This window comes from Schistocerca americana, chromosome 6, assembly GCF_021461395.2.
Source record: "Schistocerca americana isolate TAMUIC-IGC-003095 chromosome 6, iqSchAmer2.1, whole genome shotgun sequence".
Lineage (NCBI taxonomy): Eukaryota > Metazoa > Arthropoda > Insecta > Orthoptera > Acrididae > Schistocerca > Schistocerca americana.
Window position 1 is genome coordinate 132,255,423 of NC_060124.1, and position 21,139 is coordinate 132,276,561.

The following is a 21,139-nucleotide window of genomic DNA, read 5'->3' on the forward strand; positions in this document are numbered from 1 at the left end:
GAATTAACTCTCACAACGGACAACGCAGTGGCCGACGGCTTTAACTTAACGATCGAGAGCAGCTGCATTTGAGTGGAGTTGTCAATGCTAACAGACAAACTACAATGCGCGAAAAAACCGCAGAAATCAATGTGGGTCGTACGATAAACGTATACGTTAGGACAGCGCGGAGAAATTTGGCGTTAATGTGCTATGGCAGCAGTCGACCGATGCGAGTCCGTTTGCTAACAGCACGACATCGTCTACAGCGCCTCCCCTGGGCTCGTGACCATATTCGTTGGGCCCAAGATGACTGGATAACCGTGGCCTGGTCAGAGGAGTCCCGATTTCAGTTGGTACGAACTGATGGGGGGTTCGAGTGTGGCGCAGACCCCACGAAGCCATGAAGCCAAGTTGTCAACAAGGCTTTCTGCCAGATGATGGTGGCTGCATAATGGTGTGGGCTGTGTTTACGTGGAATGGACTGGGTCTTCTGGATTGGATTGTTTGGGAGAAGAGACCAAACAGCGAGGTCATCGGTCTCATCGGATTAGAGAAGGATGGGGAAGGAAGTCGGCCGTGCCCTTTCAAAGGAGCTATCCCGGCATTTGCCTGGAGCAATTTAGGGAAATCACGGAAAACCTAAATCAGGATGGCCGGACGCGGGATTGAACCGTCGTCCTCCCGAATGCGAGTCCAGTGTGCATGGGTCTTCTGGATATTCGGTATTTGGAGACCATTTGCAGCCGTTAATGGACGTCATGTTCCCAAACAACGATGGAATTTTTATGGATGGCAATGCACCACGTCACTGGACTGAAGTTGTTCGCAATTAGTTTGAAGAACATTCAGAACAATTCGAGCGAATAATCTGGACACTGAGATCGCCCGATATGAATCCCATCGAACATTTATGGGACATTATCGAGAGGTCAGTTCGCGCACAAAATCTCGCACCGGCAACATTTTCGCAATTATGGACGACCGTAGAGGTAATATGGCGCAGTATTTTTGCACGAGATTTCCAGCGACTTGTTGAATTCATGCCACGTCGAGCTGCTGCACTATGCTGGCAAAAGGAGGTCCAACACGATATTAGGAGGTATAACATGACTTTTGTCACCTTAGTGTATGTTCCGGAATTGATCCCAAAGTTTGGGTACTTTCGAGCTTCCGCAGGCCTTTCGCAAATGTGAATATGGTAGAATAAGTTATGAGTTACTTGTCCAAAGCCCAGTTCGTGTTTTTCTGGGTGAGTCATCCGAGAGGGAAAGTGTTGTAGGACGTTGGGGCTGGAATATATCTGGGCGCCAGGTAGCGATCGACTACCTGTCTCTACAAGACCGGTCGCAGCGGCAGGTGCATCCCTCTACGTCGTAGATAGTATCGGATAAAGCTACAGCGTACAGCACTGCACGTCCGGTAAGGACTGCAGCAGTGTGACAAGTAGTATTCTTCGGTTTGCAGACAACACCGGTCACGGATGAAAATGCACACCGTAATTTGTGATGAGGTGAGGTAGAAAAGTAGCACGATAGTTATAGTTATTTGGTATTTCCTATTGTCAGTGCCTGTCATACTGAGTGACTAGCTGAATTAGCAAAGTTTAGTTTACCGCTTTTGTCCTCAAGTGTCCGCTTATGTTGCGGAGTATTGCTTCCTCTTGGTACATTGTAGCAGCGACTCTGGACACAAAGACTGGTGCTAAAGATCGATATACTTCTTCTTCAGCACCATTACCTCCTGACGTTTGATGTCTGGATTCATGGGCGCTGTCTCTTGTGCACTCGATCCGACATTTCTGGCTGGCATAAACTGCTGTATCTCCTTTACTACCTGACATTTGAGAAAGGCGAAGTCATAGTGCTCTTCAACGACTGCCGTAGGAGCCACATTGGGAGTCGGTCATACCTCTTTCGACCGCCTCTTTTTTTTTCTGTTGCATTTCCTCGATGCACTGGCACCGGTTGATTCATCTGTTGTCGGGCAATACTTTACCAGAAGAGCTTGGTATATGTCTCCCGCAACTCCTTTCCTCAAAAGTAAGTTGTGTCGGCTTCTGTCATACTTACACTACTGGCCATTAAAATTGCTGCAAAACAAAGAAGACGTACTACAGACGCGAAATTTAACTGACAGGAAGAAGATGCTGTGATATGCAAATTATAAGCTTTTCAGAGCATTCACACAAGGTTGGCGCCGGTGGCGACACCTACAACGTGCTGACATGAGGGAAGTTGCCAACCGATTTCTCATACACAAACAGCAGTTGACTGGCATTGCCTGGTGAAACTTTGTTGTGAAGCCTAGTGTAAGGAGGAGAAATGCGCACCATCACGTTTCCGACTTTGATAAAGGACGGATTGTAGCCTAACGCGATTGCGGTTTAGCGTATCGCGACATTGGTGTTCGCGTTAGTCGAGATCCAATGACTGTTAGAAGAATATGGAATCGGTGGGTTCAAGAGGGTAATACGGAACGCCGTGCTGGATCCCAACGGCCTCGTATCACTAGCAGTCGAGATGACAGGCATCTTATCCGCATGGCTGTAACAGATCGTGCAGCCACGTCTCGATCCCTGAGTCAACAGATGGGGACGTTTGCAAGACGACAACCATCTGCACGAACAAGACGACAACCATCTGCACGAACAGTTCGACGACGTTTGCAGCAGCATGGACTATCAGCTCGGAGACCATGGTTGCGGTTACCCTTGACGCTGCATCACAGACAGGAGCGCCTGCGATGGTGCACTCAACGACGAACCTGGGTGCAAGAATGGCAAAACGTCATTTTTCGGATGAATCCGTGTTTGGCGACATCGCGGTGAACGCACATTGGAAGCGTGTATTCGTGATCGCCATACTGGCGTGTCACCCGGCGTGATGGTATGGGGTGCCATTGGTTACACGTCTCGGTCACTTCTTGTTCGCATTGACAGCACTTTGAACAGTGGACGTTACATTTCAGATGTGTTACGACCCGTGGCTCTACCCTTTATTTCATCCCTGCAAAACCCTACATTTCAGCAGGATAATGCACGACCGCATATTGCAGGTCCTATACGGGCCTTTCTGGATACAGAAAATGTTCGACTGCAGCCCTGGCCAGCACATTCTCCAGATCTCTCACCAATTGAAAACGTCTGGTCAATGGTGGCCGAGCAACTGGCTCGTCACAATACGCCAATCACTGCTATTGATGAACTGTGGTATCGAGTTGAAGCTGCATGGGCAGCTGCACCTGTACAAGCCACCCAAGCTCTGTTTGACTCAATGCCCAGGCGTATCAAGGACGTTATTACGGCCGCCAGAGGTGGTTGTTCTGGGTACTGATTTCTCAGGATCTATGCACCCAAATTGCGTGAAAATATAATCACATGTCAGTTCTAGCAAAATATATTTGTTCAATGAATACCCGTTTATCATCTGCATTTCTTCTTTGTGTAGCAATTTTAATGGCCAGTAGTGTAGAATCACAAAGAGGAAAATGGCGAAAACATACTGTATGTAAGACTGATTCGTCTCTGCATGACACTGGCCCATTTCCTTTCAATGTTCTCCCGATAAGCAGACTTTTGCTGGTTGTCAGTACTTGTTTTCTTCAGTTCAGGCTGGAATTTGTCACGGCGATCGAGCTTCTGTTCGTTGTTCACGAACCTCTGCTGGGCTGTGCCGTCCAAGTAAAAGTATACAAGTGCCAAACGCATCAGTTTGTCCCACCTGTCGTATTTGGCAACTAGGTCGAGTCCTTTAAGCCATTTTGTCCGGTTCTCACCAGCGTCTCTGGAAAAAAACCAGTGGCTGAAGGATGCCTGATGTGCACCTGACGCTGTTATTTTGGAATGGGTGGGCCTCCTAAATATACGGACCTTGGGAACGATGCACGGCTTGTATTCAGAGTCCTGTCCTAGTAGACGAGGGCTTTTACGTTGCTTACTTGGAGCCACTGAGATGTAGATGTTTTGAAGTACCCGGCGTCTCCGCCAAACAGTGTCACGTCGTAACTACAGACAAGTCCAAATCAGGAAACAGGGTCGTCAATGAAGTACAACACTTGCGGAGAGAACACGACAAGCGCCGTAAGATGATTTTCCAGAAGCTTCACCTAGTAGAGAAGGAGCCAAAATAGGCGAACACTTGTCTCGGCTTCTCCGTAGATAGTCGACCGCTTCTGAGAAAACGACGGTCAAAGTTTCAGACGTACTTTAGATGTCTTTTGGCACTCCATCAGTTCAACCGAAGTGGTGGCACTGTGGACAGCCTCGAGGCTTCACACTCTCGCACCCCATGTTCGACAACCAATTACTGCTTTCATTTTACTTTCATGTTTTCATTTATTTACCCGTGTCTGTAGACGATTAGTACACAAATGTATCGTATCAACTTACAAGATAGAAAGAGGTTAGATTAATTTTAAGATTACAACTTCGTTTCACAATAAACGACATTCGTTTATTATACAGCATATGTGCTTATGGTATTTTCAGGGATTGCAATCTTTCTAAATTCTCACATTCTTATAACTCATTCTTATGCCAATTCGTACATTAATTCTTATATTCATTCTTGTGTAAGCTTTAGTGCACTCATTCACCGTTTTACACATTCGTGCAGTAATCTTCTACGGACATGGGTGGATAAATTAGAAACATAAAAAAATATACTAAAAGCAATTATCGGGTTTCAAACACGGGCCGCAAAAGTTTGAAACCGCGACGCTAGACGCTGCGCCCCTGTTTCTCTCGACTTTGCGGACACGGTACGCTGAAAACTTTGAAAGTCAGTTTCTCAGAAACGGTCGAGTATCTATGGATAAGCCGAGACACGTGTTCGCTTATTTTGACCCCTCTTTTACTGAATGAAGTTACTGGAAAATCAGGTCATGGCTCCAGTTCTTGTTAGCACTGAAAAATGTTTTAGTACGAACACCAATATACAGCGAGAACAGAACTAAACTCCTGTATGTAACGTGTTCCTCTTTATACAAATATATAATAGTCTAGACAATATGCAAACATTACAAGCCTAAGGTATTTCCAGAACCTTCTATAAATGATAAATACCAAGCAATAAATATTTACTGATGGTCCGCTTTGAACTGGCGACCCGTAGCGCGTCACTCATCGGCGACCCGTAGCGCGTCACTCATCGACACAGCCGTTATTCCGTGCTGCAGGCAGCACAGTTCGCGGTCGTATATACTGTAAACAGTAACGGTTTTCTCATAGTTCCTTGGGTATATTACCGTGTTTAAATCTTTCGATTTTGTTCGTTTAACAGTGAAGTGTTATCTGCAAGGGGCTCCTGAATGAAGTCACAAATCTGATCCGATACCCGGTAAGCTCGTATTTTTTTCACTAAACGGCAGTGAGGGACGGCGTCAGATGCCTTCCTGGAGTCAAGGAACACGGCATCAACCTTAGCGTCGATGTCTGTAGCGCTGTAGACATCATGGAGGAACAGAGACAGCTAAGTTTCGCAAGATCCATGTTGATATTCAGGGTGAGTCACGAGGTTTTTCCCCGGTTACTGGAGGATATTCCTTAGGTTATTTGAAACAAAAACTGTAAATACAGTAATGTGATCAGATCCGTAATAAGGAGCTACAATAGAGTTCCGAAACATGCCACGGTGTATGGAGCGCTACACTTGTGCTCACAGGACACACGATAAGTCTTACGTAGACAGTGCAGCGAATGGTACGTTTGCATAACAGCCACATTGTTGATACTGCAATCACTGTTTACTGTTACTGTTTCCTGTGTACAGTACACTTTGCGATGCCGTACAAGTTTTCATCGCAGGAGTATGGAGAGATGGTGTACATTTTGGGCTTCTTTGATGGTAATGCGAAAGCTGCTGTTGCCGAATACCACCGTCGGTATCCTAATCGTCGGATTCAGAGCGCCACAACATTTAGTGCAACATATCGAACATGACTAGAAACTGGTATTCTTCCCAGTATTCGTATTCACTCCGAACGACATCGTGACGTTCAAGGAGAGGAGAACATTCTTAATTCAGTAGAGCGCAGTCCTCGTTCAAGTAAAAGACGCCTAGCTCCCCGATTGAACGTTTCACAAACTAAGGTATGTAGGATTCTTCATGAGAGTGGACTGCATCCTTTTCATGTACAGAAAGTTCACCATTTAGGGCCACACGATTGTGCCAACCGTTTACACTTTTGTAACTGGTTAAATAGAAATCGGCGGCTCTATTGCTTCATAATGTTCAATGATGAGGCAACTTTTACTAGAGTTGGCATCAACAACATCCATAACATGCATGTCTGGGAAGACGAAAATCACCATGCCATGGTAGTATCTCAATTTCGGCGCAGATTCAGTGTCAATGTCTGGTGTGGTGTTGTGTGTGGCCAGTTACTGGGGCCGTTTATTCTCCCGGAAAATTTAAATGGTCAGATATACGGTAACTTTTTACGAGAAGACTTACTGCAGCTTCTTGAAATTGTTCCTCTGGACACAAGACGTCACATGTTCGTCCGACATGACGAGGCACCTGCACACTTCCACCATGTGGTAACAGCTTATCTGGATCAACAATTCCCACATTGACGGATAGGTCGCGGGGACCCTATCAACTGGCCTCCCAGATCCCCAGATTTAACACCCCTAAGTTATTGCATCAGGGGGTGGATGAAAGACATCGTGTACGAAGTTAAGATGGAAACACGATAAGAATTGATACAACGCATTGTGGATGCCGCAACGTCAATAAGGAACAAGCTTATGAAATTACGAAATGCTATTCGTGCGGTTCACTCCCGTGCGAATATTTGCCTTCAAATGCAGGAAGGAAATTTTGAACACTTGCTTTAAATCTACTCTGAATGCAAGAGGCTGCTACAAAATTGTTTAAATTAATTATTGTGTAATTTTTGCTAGTGAAATCCTACAATAAAATTTTTTCTGCCATTTTCCTGAGTTTTTCAATTACTGTAGCTCCTTAATTATGGATCTGATCCCATTATTTATTTACATTTTTTGTTCCAAATAGAATACCCTCCACAAACCGGGGGAAATCCTCGTCACTCACTCCGTATAGAAGGGTGATTTGCGTTCTCCAAAAACGTCATAATTCATGATCGTAAAACATGTCCCATAATTCTATAACAGATTGAAGTCAGCGGTATAGACCTATAACTGCGTGTATCTGTCCTACAACCCCTTTGAAAACGGTATTTACCTGTCCCTTTTTTTTCAGTCCCTTTTCGTTACACCAGCTACTGCTAGAAGGGGAGAAGTCATTTCGCATACTCTCTGTGCAGTCTTACAGGTATCTCATCTGGTCCTTGTCCCTCTCCAGTAAAGAGCGATTGTAGTTGTTTCTCCACTGTGCGATCGCTCATCTCAATATCTGCGTTTCGGCATTTGCGTGAAGACTGAAAGGAGTGACTGCATTACGATCTTCCGCGGTCAAAGAGTTCTGAAAGGCCGAATTCTGAATTTCAACCTCTCTTTGCTGTCTTCCGTTTTGCTACCAGTATGATCACTGATTGTGACTGAATAGTCGATTTCGAGCCGCTTACTGATGTTACATACCACCAAGAGTTTTTAGTGGTTTTAATCAAATCAGTTGGCAACATTTTATATTCTGATTCATTGAACGCTTCTGTCCTTGCTATCCTTGCGCTCATTTTCGTTCAGTTTCTATCAGATAGATACTAACTTCGCTTAAATTTGTGATGTAGCTAGTGAGGAATAGAGTAACATCCTGCAAATGCGGCCAACTCGAAGGTGTGGAATGAAAACAAAGTGTTTCAAGAGTACCAGGAAGCTTCAGTTGCAGCGTTCATTGGAGCGAACATGATTCTACTGGAGACATTCATTCGGGCAACAACAACCGTTACTATAATGTTTTCTTCATAGTGGTCATCAAATCTAGAAAATTATTAAAATAAGTTGGCATTTATCTATGTCTGCTGTATTTATTTTATTGAAGCAGTTAAATTCTGCCTTCAAGGGCATTTTCAAGTTATATTCTAATTAAAGGAGAACATGCACTGCCTTACCTCCGCGAATAGAAAGGAAGTGATATGAATATAACGCATTAGAAAGCTGATTACCCGCAATAGAAAAATGTGCCATATGCATTAAAATGGAAGTATCTTCAAATTTATGTCTTCTATTCGTTCCGTTTCACATACATGCTGACTTGTTCATTTGATAGCTTGACATTTTATTAATAAAGCAAGGAATTTGCAAAGGATGAAGCTAAGAGTGGACTATTAATTTATGTCCGAATTTCAAGAAAGTTAATAAATAGTAAGAAATAAAAGTGCTATGAAAAATAAAGAAAAACAAATAAAAATATTAAAACATAATGTAAAATAAGATTAAATTTTCAAATTCATGTATTTTATAGATGATTCTTGATTAGTCATTAGCAGAATGTGACTGAAGTTGTCGAGAAACTTTCTGTTCTGTAGATCTGTTCGTTCATTAAGAAGTATACCTGACTGAGCTTTTAAACGACTGAAAATTTGAATTTCCAAGAAGTTCATTTTCTGCCCTTTCTTAGCATAATGCAGAATTTTGAGCTGTTTATTAAGGTTTTTGGACGTAAGTCTGTTGTTTAGGAGATGTAGTCAAATCTAAATAAATAACTGTATTAACTTCTTAAATATTATGATAAAGAAGCAAAATACAATAGATAGATTTGTAATTTTTCTAAATCCAACCACTACAGAGCCATTAATCAATAACGAATCATATCACCCAGAAATCCATAAAAGATTATAATTTCATTAAGTGATATGGAATTAACAAATTTTCATTCTGATGAAAACGAGATAAACAACTATCACAGAAAGCTTAGCGAAAGTAAATAATTTTAAACCACAAATAACTTCCTTTAAACGACAGAAATTGAAAGTTAAGTGGAAGTCAGGCACTAACGAAGTGAAACGAGAAGAAGAGAAAGCCAAACAAAAGGCTAAATTCGTAGTTCTGCCTTATTATGGAAACGTTTCTAATAAAATACCCAAAACTTTTAAAAATACGAAAATCAAAATTGGGTTCCGTACTGAAAACAATGTTAGTTATATGACGCACCACTAATACAACGAATCCATTTAATAAGCCAAGATACACAAAATTGGATGTGATGGCAGAATGAAGGCTTTCACGACCGGACGACATGGCTGCTGGTAAATCTGTCGGGGTATCAGGTCGTGGTCCACGAAACTTTTCTGTTCCGAGCGTTTCGTCCAGAACTGCGCTGGACATCTTCAGAGGCGTTGCTGCTCCACTTAGTCTTGCCGACTCGGTAAGACTCAACGGAGGAGCAACGCCTCTGAAGACGTCCAGCGCAGTTCTGGACGGAACGTTGGATGTGATGACTGTGAGAAAGTGTACATCGGGCAAATTGAAACAAGCCTTTGGATATGTTTTAAAGAGGACATAATATATAACGATAACAAGACAAGCGCCTCTCCATCATATCTCCTAAACAACATACATAAGACCAAAAACAGCACGAAAAGTTCCAAATTCTGCATTACGTTAAGAAAGCTAAGAAAACGAACGGCTCAGAAGAAACAGAAATTTTCAGTTTTATAGAAAGTCAACCGGATTCGGTTCTCAATGAACGAAAAGCTGTACAGGACAAAGTCTCTCGAAGACTTCAGTCATATTTTGCTAAGGACTAATAAAAATCACTTATACAATAAACGGATCTAAAATTTAGTCTTACCCCACAACATATTTTTAGTGTATTTTTAGCCGCGCTTAGTGACCGCGCGGTTTGAGTCGCCATGTCATGGATTGCGCGGCCGCTCCAGCCGGAGGTTAGAGTCCTCCCTCTGGCGTGTGTGTGTGTGTGTGTGTGTGTGTGTGTGTGTGTGTACGTGTGTGTACGTGTGTGTGTGTGTGTGTGTGTGTGTGTACGTGTGTGTGTGTGTGTACGTGTGTGTGTGTGTACGTGTGTGTATGTGTTGTTCTTAGCATAACTTAGTTTAAGTAGTGTGTAAGTCCAGGAACCAATGACCTCAGCAATTTGGTCCCATAGGATTTCACACACATTTGAACATTTATATTTTTATATTCATATTATACTCATGTCTCATTATTTATTAACTTTTTTTCAAATTCACACATAAACATATAATCATGGTTATTTAAAATTAATAGTTCATGATTAGGTATGTTTTATGTCAACGTAAAGGGTTTTTAAGTTTCATGCTTTATTAAAATGTCAAGTTGTCAAACCAACGAGGCAGTATATTTGTGAACCAAAACGAATAGAACACGCAAATCTTAAGAGGCGCCCATTTTAATGCATATGGCACATTTTTCTACTGAGAATAACTATCTTTCTAAAACGTAACATTCATATCATTATGCTCCAATTCGTGGAGGTAACGTAGTGTGCTCTCTTTTGTATGGAAAATAAATTTAAAATGGCATATAAGGCAGAAACTAGTCGTGTATAAGAGTAAATAGAGGAACAGTGGACAAATACCGGCTTGTTTGAAGTTACTACAGTACTTGTTTGGGTACATTTTCATTTGACCCTAGAAATGCAGGTTGAGAGAGGGTTATTGTACCGTTCTGTCACCCAATGATTTGGTACCTTGGCGTCTGGGGTCACGAGTTACGCTGAGATACGAGGGGAGAACAGACCAGACAACGTTACACCACTGCCGCCAGCAGCCGGCTGCCACGCCCACGTACGCAACTGCGACCCCGATGACGGTCGGCGGCCTTGCCGTTTGAGGCGCAGCACTGTCTGTATCCGGCCGGCCCTTGTGGCTCGTTCTGCCACGTCGGCTGTACTATCGGCAATCGACAATTCGTCTGCAACAGCACAACATGGCAGTGAGTACATTACACCTCTTCCCTTTCCTGTTCCGCTGACAAATGGGACGAGGGAAAAACGGCTTCATTTATGCTTTCGTAAGAGCCCTGATTTCTCTATCTTGTCTTCGTGTTCCCTGCGCAGTTCCTGCGTTCGTGGCAGTAGGGTCATTCTGCAATCTGTCACATAAGCCAGTTCTCTAAATTTTCTCAAAAGCGTTTTGCGAAAAGATCGCCTTCTTCTCCCCACGGATTCCCATTTCAGTCTTCACGACATTTGTGTAACATTTGCGCACTGATCGAACTTACCGCTGACAAACCCAGCGGCACGCCTCTGTATTGCTTCGATGACTTCCTTTAATCCGACCTGGTGAGGATCCCAAACACTCGAGCAGTGCTCAAAGGTCGGTCACACAATTGTTCAGTACGAAGTGTCCTAGAATTCTACCAATAAACCCAACTCGACCACTCGCCCTCCGTACAATCGGCCTACCGTGCCCTTTCCATTTCTGCTCTCTGCGCAACGCCACGCCACGCCAATATATCTAACTGACGTGACTGTGCCGAGCAGCACACCGCTGGTACTGTATTCGCACATTATACGATTCATTTTCCTACTCATCTGCATTAATTTACTTTCCATATTTAGACCAAGCTGCCATTCATCACGCCAAATACAAATTCTATTCGAAACATACTGTATCAGTGCAAAAAAGCTTCCAAAACAGAAATTTTATTAAAAGTTTCGATGGTGCTGAATCACTGCCAAACACTCTTTTTTGACTGAGTACACCGGCATTTGACTGTATATTTCGGCATATTTCCTGTGTACGATCTAGATTTCTGCGTTCACGCTATTACCGAGTACAATGACATTTGACCACTAACTTATTTTGCTATGTACTGTGCAGAATGACATATTTCATGTCGTTATTGACGCTGTGTACTGTGCAGGACGGCATATACACAGCAAATGAGGTGAACAATGTATATGTCATCCTGAATAGTACACAGCAAAATGATGCTAATGGTCTACGAATATTGTACTCGATAATGGCGTGAAATAATATATCACCTTGCACATTACACAGTAAAATATGTTAATGGTCTAAGATCATTGTACTCGATAATGGTGTGAAAGCCGAAATCTAGTTTGTACACAGGAAATGTACATAAATATATTGTCAAATGCCAGTGTCTTCCTTAAAAAGATTACATTAAAAAAAGCGCGTTTCATCGTCCACATCGTAGTTGATTCACATGCTGATTACTAGTTACGGCAAAGTCATATTGCCATCTTTGCTGAACTAATACTAAGGATATGTATCTGCTGCGATCTGGGCAATAAAACATCAACTTCGGCCTTTCTTACCCCGCTACAGGGATCGCTTTCTTTCTGATAATGTCAGATAGTAATTACATACCGCATCTTCCTATGCTCACCCGGTGGTGACACATTCACATATACTACAGCGTTATCTGCAAACAGTCGCAGAATGCAGCTTTCATTATCCGTCAGATCGTTTACGTTTACAAAAAACGAGAGCGGTAGAACACTCGTCGTCCAGTTCTCTTTCTTAAAAAGTCTTACAGCCACGCACTTATCTGAGAACCCATTCAGCACGCACGAACCTTCGTTAACAGTCTCCACAGTGGCACTGCATCAAAACCTTCCCACCTATATCATTCCGCCTGCGGCGAATAACACGAGGCCTGTAATACACTCCTGGAAATTGAAATAAGAACACCGTGAATTCATTGTCCCAGGAAGGGGAAACTTTATTGACACATTCCTGGGGTCAGATACATCACATGATCACACTGACAGAACCACAGGCACATAGACACAGGCAACAGAGCATGCACAATGTCGGCACTAGTACAGTGTATATCCACCTTTCGCAGCAATGCAGGCTGCTATTCTCCCATGGAGACGATCGTAGAGATGCTGGATGTAGTCCTGTGGAACGGCTTGCCATGCCATTTCCACCTGGCGCCTCAGTTGGACCAGCGTTCGTGCTGGACGTGCAGACCGCGTGAGACGACGCTTCATCCAGTCCCAAACATGCTCAATGGGGGACAGATCCGGAGATCTTGCTGGCCAGGGTAGTTGACTTACACCTTCTAGAGCACGTTGGGTGGCACGGGATACATGCGGACGTGCATTGTCCTGTAGGAACAGCAAGTTCCCTTGCCGGTCTAGGAATGGTAGAACGATGGGTTCGATGACGGTTTGGATGTACCGTGCACTATTCAGTGTCCCCTCGACGATCACCAGTGGTGTACGGCCAGTGTAGGAGATCGCTCCCCACACCATGATGCCGGGTCTTGGCCCTGTGTGCCTCGGTCGTATGCAGTCCTGATTGTGGCGCTCACCTGCACGGCGCCAAACACGCATACGACCATCATTGGCACCAAGGCAGAAGCGACTCTCATAGCTGAAGACGACACGTCTCCATTCGTCCCTCCATTCACGCCTGTCGCGACACCACTGGAGGCGGGCTGCACGATGTTGGGGCGTGAGCGGCCTAACGGTGTGCGGGACCGTAGCCCAGCTTCATGGAGACGGTTGCGAATGGTCCTCGCCGATACCCCAGGAGCAACAGTGTCCCTAATTTGCTGGGAAGTGGCGGTGTGGTCCCCTACGGCACTGCGTAGGATCCTACGGTCTTGGCGTGCATCCGTGCGTCGCTGCGGTCCGGTCCCAGGTCGACGGGCACGTGCACCTTCCGCCGACCACTGGCGACAACATCGATGGACTGTGGAGACCTCACGCCCCACGTGTTGAGCAATTCGGCGGTACGTCCACCCGGCCTCCCGCATGCCCACTATACGCCCTCGCTCAAAGTCCGTCAACTGCACATACGGTTCACGTCCACGCTGTCGCGGCATGCTACCAGTGTTAAAGACTGCGATGGAGCTCCGTATGCCACGGCAAACTGGCTGACACTGACGGCGGCGGTGCACAAATGCTGCGCAGCTAGCGCCATTCGACGGACAACACCGCGGTTCCTGGTGTGTCCGCTGTGCCGTGCGTGTGATCATTGCTTGTACAGCCCTCTCGCAGTGTCCGGAGCAAGTATGGTGGGTCTGACACACCGGTGTCAATGTGTTCTTTTTTCCATTTCCAGGAGTGTATATCTTTAGAGTAACACCGGCTATTTTCCAGGTCATGTCCGTCAGGTGGTATCCTAAAACTCACGTCCCGGAAGTACAGCGAATTCGCGCAGCTTTTCAAAGTTTTTTATGTGGTATTAGATAGCAGTTCTGACTACTGACCACCTCGCTGTTCAAAACAGAGATGAACTCTGAGAATGAATATTCCACGAGCAGTGCAATGTATACTGTTTTGAAACTGCCTAGCAAATTAAAACTGTGCGCTCGGGAGGGTCGTCGACCGTGAAATCTTGTGTTTTGTCGGCAATGCCATTACCGACCGAGCCATCCAGCCAGGAGTCATGAGTCAGCTTCCGCTTCACCGTTACGACTTCTGCCAGTACCTCTCTCCTACTTTCCCAACTTCACAGACACTACGCCGCATACTTGCTGGACTAGCACTCGTAGAAGAAAGGATAATGCGAAGATATGTCTTTGCTATTACACTACCAACAGTTTAGTATATTTCAGTTCGTAGAATGATGTTCGGAACACGGGAAAAAGAGCCAGGCCTTTATAATAATTATGAGTCTTTTAGCCTATTTACGTGCAACACGTTACATTTGTTTATGTCGGCGGTTAACTGCCAATTCCTGAATAGAGTGTCGACCCTGTGCGGGAGTTCCTGTATTTCGCTGCAATTTTCTAGCGTTGTGACTTCTCTGTACACAACAGCGAGAAGCGTCATAGAGCTTCCTGCGTTACTTACGAGGTCATTTATACATAGTATGAAAATTAATGGTCGTATAACATTACCATGAGGTATGCTCGACTTTACTTTAACGTTTGATGATTTCTACGTCTACATATACAATACTACTAAGCAACTCACGCTTAAGTGCCTGGCAGAGGATTCATCGAACCACTTTCACACTATTTCTCTAGCGTTCCACTCTCGAACAGCTCACGGGAAAAACTAACACCTCTTTCCGTGTTATCTCTGATTTCCCCTATTTTATTTATTATGACGATCACTTCTCCCTACGCGGGTAGTTAAAAAAACAATTTTGCATTCGGATGAGAAAGCTGGTGACAGAAATTTAGTCATTAAAACACCTTTGTTTTAATGACTGCCATCCCAGCTTGCATATCATAACCATAACCCTCTCTCCCCTTTGCGCGATAATACAAAACGAGCTGCCCTTCTTTGTACTTTTTCTATGTCCTCAGTCAATCTTGTCTACCACGGATCCCATACTGCACAGCAATATTCTAGTAGACTCGCACAAGCATAGTGTAGGCAGTCTCCTTAGCGGATTTGCTGCATCTTCTAAGAGTTATGCCAATAAACTGCAGTCTTTTGTTTGACTTCCCCACAACATTATTTGTGTGATCGTTCCAACTTAATTACTCGTAATTGTAATCCCTAAGCATATAGTGAAGTTTACAGCCTTTACATTTGTGTTATTTATCGTCTAACTGAAATTTTGCGGATTCCTTTCAGTATCTATTTGGATGCTTTCACACTTTTTTGGAGTTAAAAACCACTTTTTACATCATACAAACGTCTTGTCTAAATCGTGCTTAAATTCGTTTTGATCATCTGATGATTTTACGAGGCAGTAAATGACTACATCATCTGCAAACAATTTAAAAGGGCTGCTCAGATTGTCTCCTAAATCGTTTATACAGATCAGAAACACTGGAGGGCGTACGACACTTTCTTGGAGAATGCCAAATATTACTTACGTTTTACTCGATGACTTTCCGCTAATTATTATGAAATGTAATCTTTCTGATAGTAAATATGGAATCAAGTCGCAGAACTCAGACGATACTTCACAGGCATGCAATTTCATTAGAAGCTGTTTGTATGGAACGATATCTAAAGTCTTCTCGAAATCAAGGAATAAGGAATCAATTTGAGATCCCCTATCGATAGCACTTATTACTTCATTAGAATAAAGAGCTATTTGTATTACAAGGGAACGATATTTTTTGAATCCGTGCTATGTGTCAATAGATCGTTTTCTTCGAGGTAATTCATCATGTTCGAACACAGTGTATGTCACATGAACCTACTGCAAATCGACGTTAGTGACATGGGTGTGTAATTCAGCGGTTTACTCCTATTTCTTTTCTTGAGTAATGGTGTGACCTATGCAACTTCCCAGTGTTTGGGTCGGATCTATCATCGAGCGAACGGTTGTATAAGATTGCCAAGTATGGAGCTATAATACCAGCATACTCTGAAAGCAAACTAACTGGTGTACTATCTGAACCGGATCTGAGTTGCTTCGCTGCACCGATGATACGATCGACTTTTAAGTTACATGGGTTGGAAGCAGTTCCTGTTTCAAATTCTGGAATATTTACTTCGTCTTCTTTGGTGAAGGAATTCCGAAAAACGATTTTTATTAGAGGACTTCATATTTTCCATTGGCTGTAGAAATAATTTATTTCACAATTGGAATTTCGGCCTTTGGGCCATTTACTCGTAATGGTACTGCAAAAGATTTGCTTCAAGACATGTCACACTTTAAAGTCCTCCGGCATGTATAAATGTCATCGGCAAAAATAAGCCTTTTCGCTGTAGGAACACAGTAACATCAGACGACTGCGAAGCTCTGTACATCGTAAAATGATATAAATTACGATAAATGTTACCATTGCACGTAAATGTATGATGTTACTTTATTTCTACAGTGAAAAATCTTATTTTTGATGATGACCTGTAGCTGTGCTTTCCATACGACCAGAATCACTCTGGATTTTCTGCCAGATTTCGAGATAGTCTCGTTGTGGAAATTATTAAAAGCATCTGGCATTGAAGTCTACGCTAAATTTTGAACTGCTATAAAACTTTATCAACCTTGGGGATTTTGCATTCTTTTAAATTTGGTATGCTTTTTTCCGTTATTTCTGCAAGCGTTCTGACGTGTTTCGTGTACAATGGAGAAACAGTTCCGTCTCGTATAATTTATTTGGTATGAATCTCTCAAATGTACATCATCAGCTTTACGATGTTTCTTTGAATTTAAGTCACATCTCGTCTACGCTTGCGTACTTAGTTTGGAAGGAAAGGAGACTGTCCCTTAGGAAGACTTCAAGCAAATTTCTATCTGCTATTTCAAATACATATGTTTTACGTTTATTTTTGGTGAATTTGGATGCTCCGGTCTTGAGCCTCGCTACAACGATCTTATGGTCGCGAATCCCTGTATCCGTCATGATGCTCGCTATTTGTTCAGGATTATTTTCTGCTAAGAGGTCAGGTATGTTTTCGCAACCATTTACACTTCCAGTGCGCTTCTTAACTAATTGTTCAAAATTATTTTCAAAGAAAACATTTCCTATAATTTCTATAATTTCCGGAGATGATGTACACTTATCACCGGCTTTGAACATGCACCATCACATGTCACAGTGGTTAGATAGCACAGGCGTTCTCAATGTAAACAAGTCTGAATGATGATGAAAGAAGTGACGACCACCTTTCTTTGAAGAACCAGGAAACGCAAGAAAAATGGAGACCCTATTACTCGTATCAGCGTATCACAATCGAGGCGATAGTGGAGAAATGTACATCATCAGTTTTTTAAACCTTGCAGGACATTTTGAACATGACAAAGGTCGCCAACTGTTGGGTTCCATTACTGCTAAAACCCACGGAACCGGAGCACAAACGGTAATGTTGTAACTGCGTCAGGCAAAGTTAGATTTCTTTAGCAGCCTGCCGGGCCAGAGTGGCCGAGAGGTTCTAGGCGCTACAGTCTGGAACCGCACGACCGCTACGGTCGCAGGTTCGAATCCTGTCTCGGGCATGAATGTGTGTGATGTCCTTAGGTTAGTTAGGTTTAAGTAGCTCTAAGTTCTAGGGGACTGATGACCTCAGAAGTTAAGTCCCATAGTGCTCAGAGCCATTTGAACCAATTTTTAGCAACCTAATCACCATCGACGAGTAATGGGGTTATCACTATGACGAGCAAAGAAATGAGTGGAAGCACGTAGATTCGGGAGGAGGGGAGACAGAGTTTAATGTGCCGTCGACAGCGAGGCCATTAGGGACGGTCGGATTATGGAAGAATAAGGGAACGAAGTCGGCCGCGTCCTTTGGAAGGAACGATCCCGGCATTTGCCGTGAGTGATTTATGGAAATAACGGAAAACCTAAATAAGGATGACCGGGCGGGGATTTGAAACGTCGTTCTCCCGAATGCGATAAAAGTATGCTAACCACTGCGCCACCTCGCTCGGTTACGTAGATTCACCACCAGCGAACGAGACAAAGACTCAACCAGCATCGGACAAACTGATGCTGTTTTTGGGACTGACGCAGTGTGGGGCAAGCAGACTCGTACTGTCAGAGGGGCGTATTATCGAAATCTCCTGATGAGGTTACGGGAGGCAGCCAAGGCCACGCGTCACGAGAAAAGTGGTTTTCCACGACAAGACAATGTTCCGGCTCATTCTGCAATGGACAGTCACAGCCATTGCTTCTCTGGTATGTCTGATTTTGCTGACCTCCATATTCTCATGAAATGGCACCCGGTGATTTCTTCCTTCGGTTGGAGAAACCACTGCATGATTGCATGACAGGCGTTTCCGTAAAGATGAGGAGGTGATTTTCGAGGTGAAACGTATGCCGATTAGCCAGAACTCAGAACGCTGCAACCAAATTCTCAACGAAGTCCTCCAGCGTTAGGAAAAATGTGCTGAAGATGCGTTCAGGAGAAGTAACACCATCACCAAGATTCTTGATCGAAAGTAGATTCTTTCGAGGTGATTAGTGAAACCTTATGACGACTGCGATCAACCAAGAACACGGCCCTGTGACTGGCTCTACGTTTTTTCCCCAGACTATCCATCGCGAAAACTCTGCACCTACTTGCTGATGCATCGCGACTGAAAGAACGATTTCCAGAAGCTGCTAGGGAGTTCTACCAACAGCTCTGCAAATATACACGTCAGAAATCTGGGTAACAAAGGCGAGTACCGCCTCATTCTACGCTGGCCACCAACTTTGGCATTAATATGGTGTATTAATAAAAGAAAAAAATTAGAAACATCTACGTATGTAGCAGCAACATGATCCAAAAAATGGCTCTGAGCACTATGGGACTCAACTGCTGTGGTCATAAGTCCCCTAGAACGTAGAACTACTTAAACCTAACTAACCTAAGGACAGCACACAACACCCAGCCATCACGAGGCAGAGAAAATCCCTGACCCCGCCGGGAATCGAACCCGGGAACCCGGGCGTGGGAAGCGAGAACGCTACCGCACGACCACGAGATGCGGGCCAACATGATCCAAAAAATTTGTCACAAGTAATGACAGCCTTACGTAAGAAACAGACATAAAACCACGCAAGAAGACTGGAGGTATTAAATATTCGTCTTAAACTGAAAGTTAAAGAGTTTCCAGTACAGAAGCTCGCTTCGTTGCCTCGTGAAAGCAAAGTACAGAGAGAATGACAGGACACCTGTGTGCCAGTGCGGAGGCGGTGTGCGTGCAGCGGTGTAAGTGCCACCAGCGCAGCACTCGAGACGGGTCGGCGCGGGCGGTTCACAGCGCACCAGAGGCGCCACGGGATTAACGGCTCTGCGCACATCCCGGTCCTGCATTTCCTGGTAGAGAGGCTGCCTGCATTCATCTCGTGCCAGGTGCTGCGCTGCTAATAGTAGAGTAAACCGACTGCTGTTGCAGGCAGAGCGAATGGATTGCAGTTAACGGGGGGGAGGGGCGACAGGGAAGCCGCCATTGCGATAGGTCGTCTCGAGCGGGTTTTCCCGGTAAGCTCTCGCGAGCAGATGAACGCTTACCTGCAAATACGCTCCGCAAACTTCCTGACCAGCCTCGCTGTGCTACTTACCAGGGGCATCGCCACCAGCTGGCATCTACGTTTATTTACTTTGGGGCAGACTTGCACCGATCGTACGATCTATTATGACCACGTTTAAAACGCAATACAGCAGCGATTATGCGTGACGAGTCCTCCACAGGTTTCCGGACTTACGTGGCACTAGATATGTAGGCACATTCCCGCAATTCTCGTGAGTTTCGGACCGACGGTTTGTGGGCTACAGCTGGCACCAAATAGCGTGCCATGCGTTTTAACTGCAGCACGATTCTGGCCTTGTGAAACACACAGTCACCCTGCTGGCAGACGTCGAGCAAGATGGGAAGCATGTGGCCCACAATAATGTCCACGCAGTCCACAACTGACATGGTAACTTCGCTTGCTACCACAGGTCCCCTGGAAGCAGAGGTGAATGTCCCCCACAGCAAAATTCTGTCCCCACCGACCTACGTCCTGACGGCGTATACCTGGTGTATCAAGAGCAGTGATTCATCCGACCACGCAACATGTTACAACTGATCCACAGTCCAGATGCGATGAAGCCGTACCCACTGCAATCTCAATTGACGATGTCGTTGGACCAACATAGGAAAACACAGAGGTCGCCTACTACAGAGCCCCATGTTCAACACTGTGCGCCGAACGATCTACTACGAAGTACTTGTTCCTGCACCAGCATTGTACTCTATTGTAAAGTCCGCCTCAGATGACCTCCTGTACTGCTATGTGGTAAGCCTCGAATCTCCACGTTGTGTGATGAAGCATTTTACGGGATGTTCGTTCGCAGGTGCTGAGTGACAACAATTTGTCATAAAAAGTCGTTTCTGTCATTTGATTTCCCCGCTTACTGCCTGTATCTTCGGTAGATTGCTTTCTCATTCGTCTTCGCTCCGCTTATGTTCTTTTCTTGCGGCGTCACGTGCTGGCAACGCCACCAGACGGCATTCAAACTCGCGGTGGGCAGTGCTCATGATGTGTTGGTTGATCGGAGTATGCAGGACGGAGAAGAAAATGTTCAAATGTGTTTGAAATCTTATGGGACTTAACTGCTAAGGTCGTCAGTCCCTAAGCTTACACACTACTTAACCTAAATTATCCTAAGGACAACCACACACACACACACCCATGCCCGAGAGAGGACTCGAACCTACGCCGGGACTAGCCGCACAGTCCATGACTGCAGCGCCTCAGACCGCTCGGCTAATAATGCGCGGCAGGACGGAGAACAGCCGTGGGGTGTATAACGTCTACAGATAGAAATTAAGAGCTCGTCATTCGGCTACCTTTTCATCGGAGCGACCTCATATTTTAATGCACACGGTGTCCCAAAGTCCATTAACATTTGAAAATTCAAAACTTCAATTGTTCACCGAATACTGTAGG

At 44.5% G+C, this 21,139-nt stretch overlaps 1 protein-coding gene across 5 annotated transcripts in view; it reads right to left on the reverse strand.

Annotated features, from left to right (window-relative positions):
- The window catches only part of LOC124619560 (RNA-binding protein fusilli), a 775,817-nt gene that overhangs the window by 605,214 nt on the left and 149,464 nt on the right, over positions 1–21,139 (reverse strand). The gene's annotated exons all lie outside the window — the stretch shown is intronic.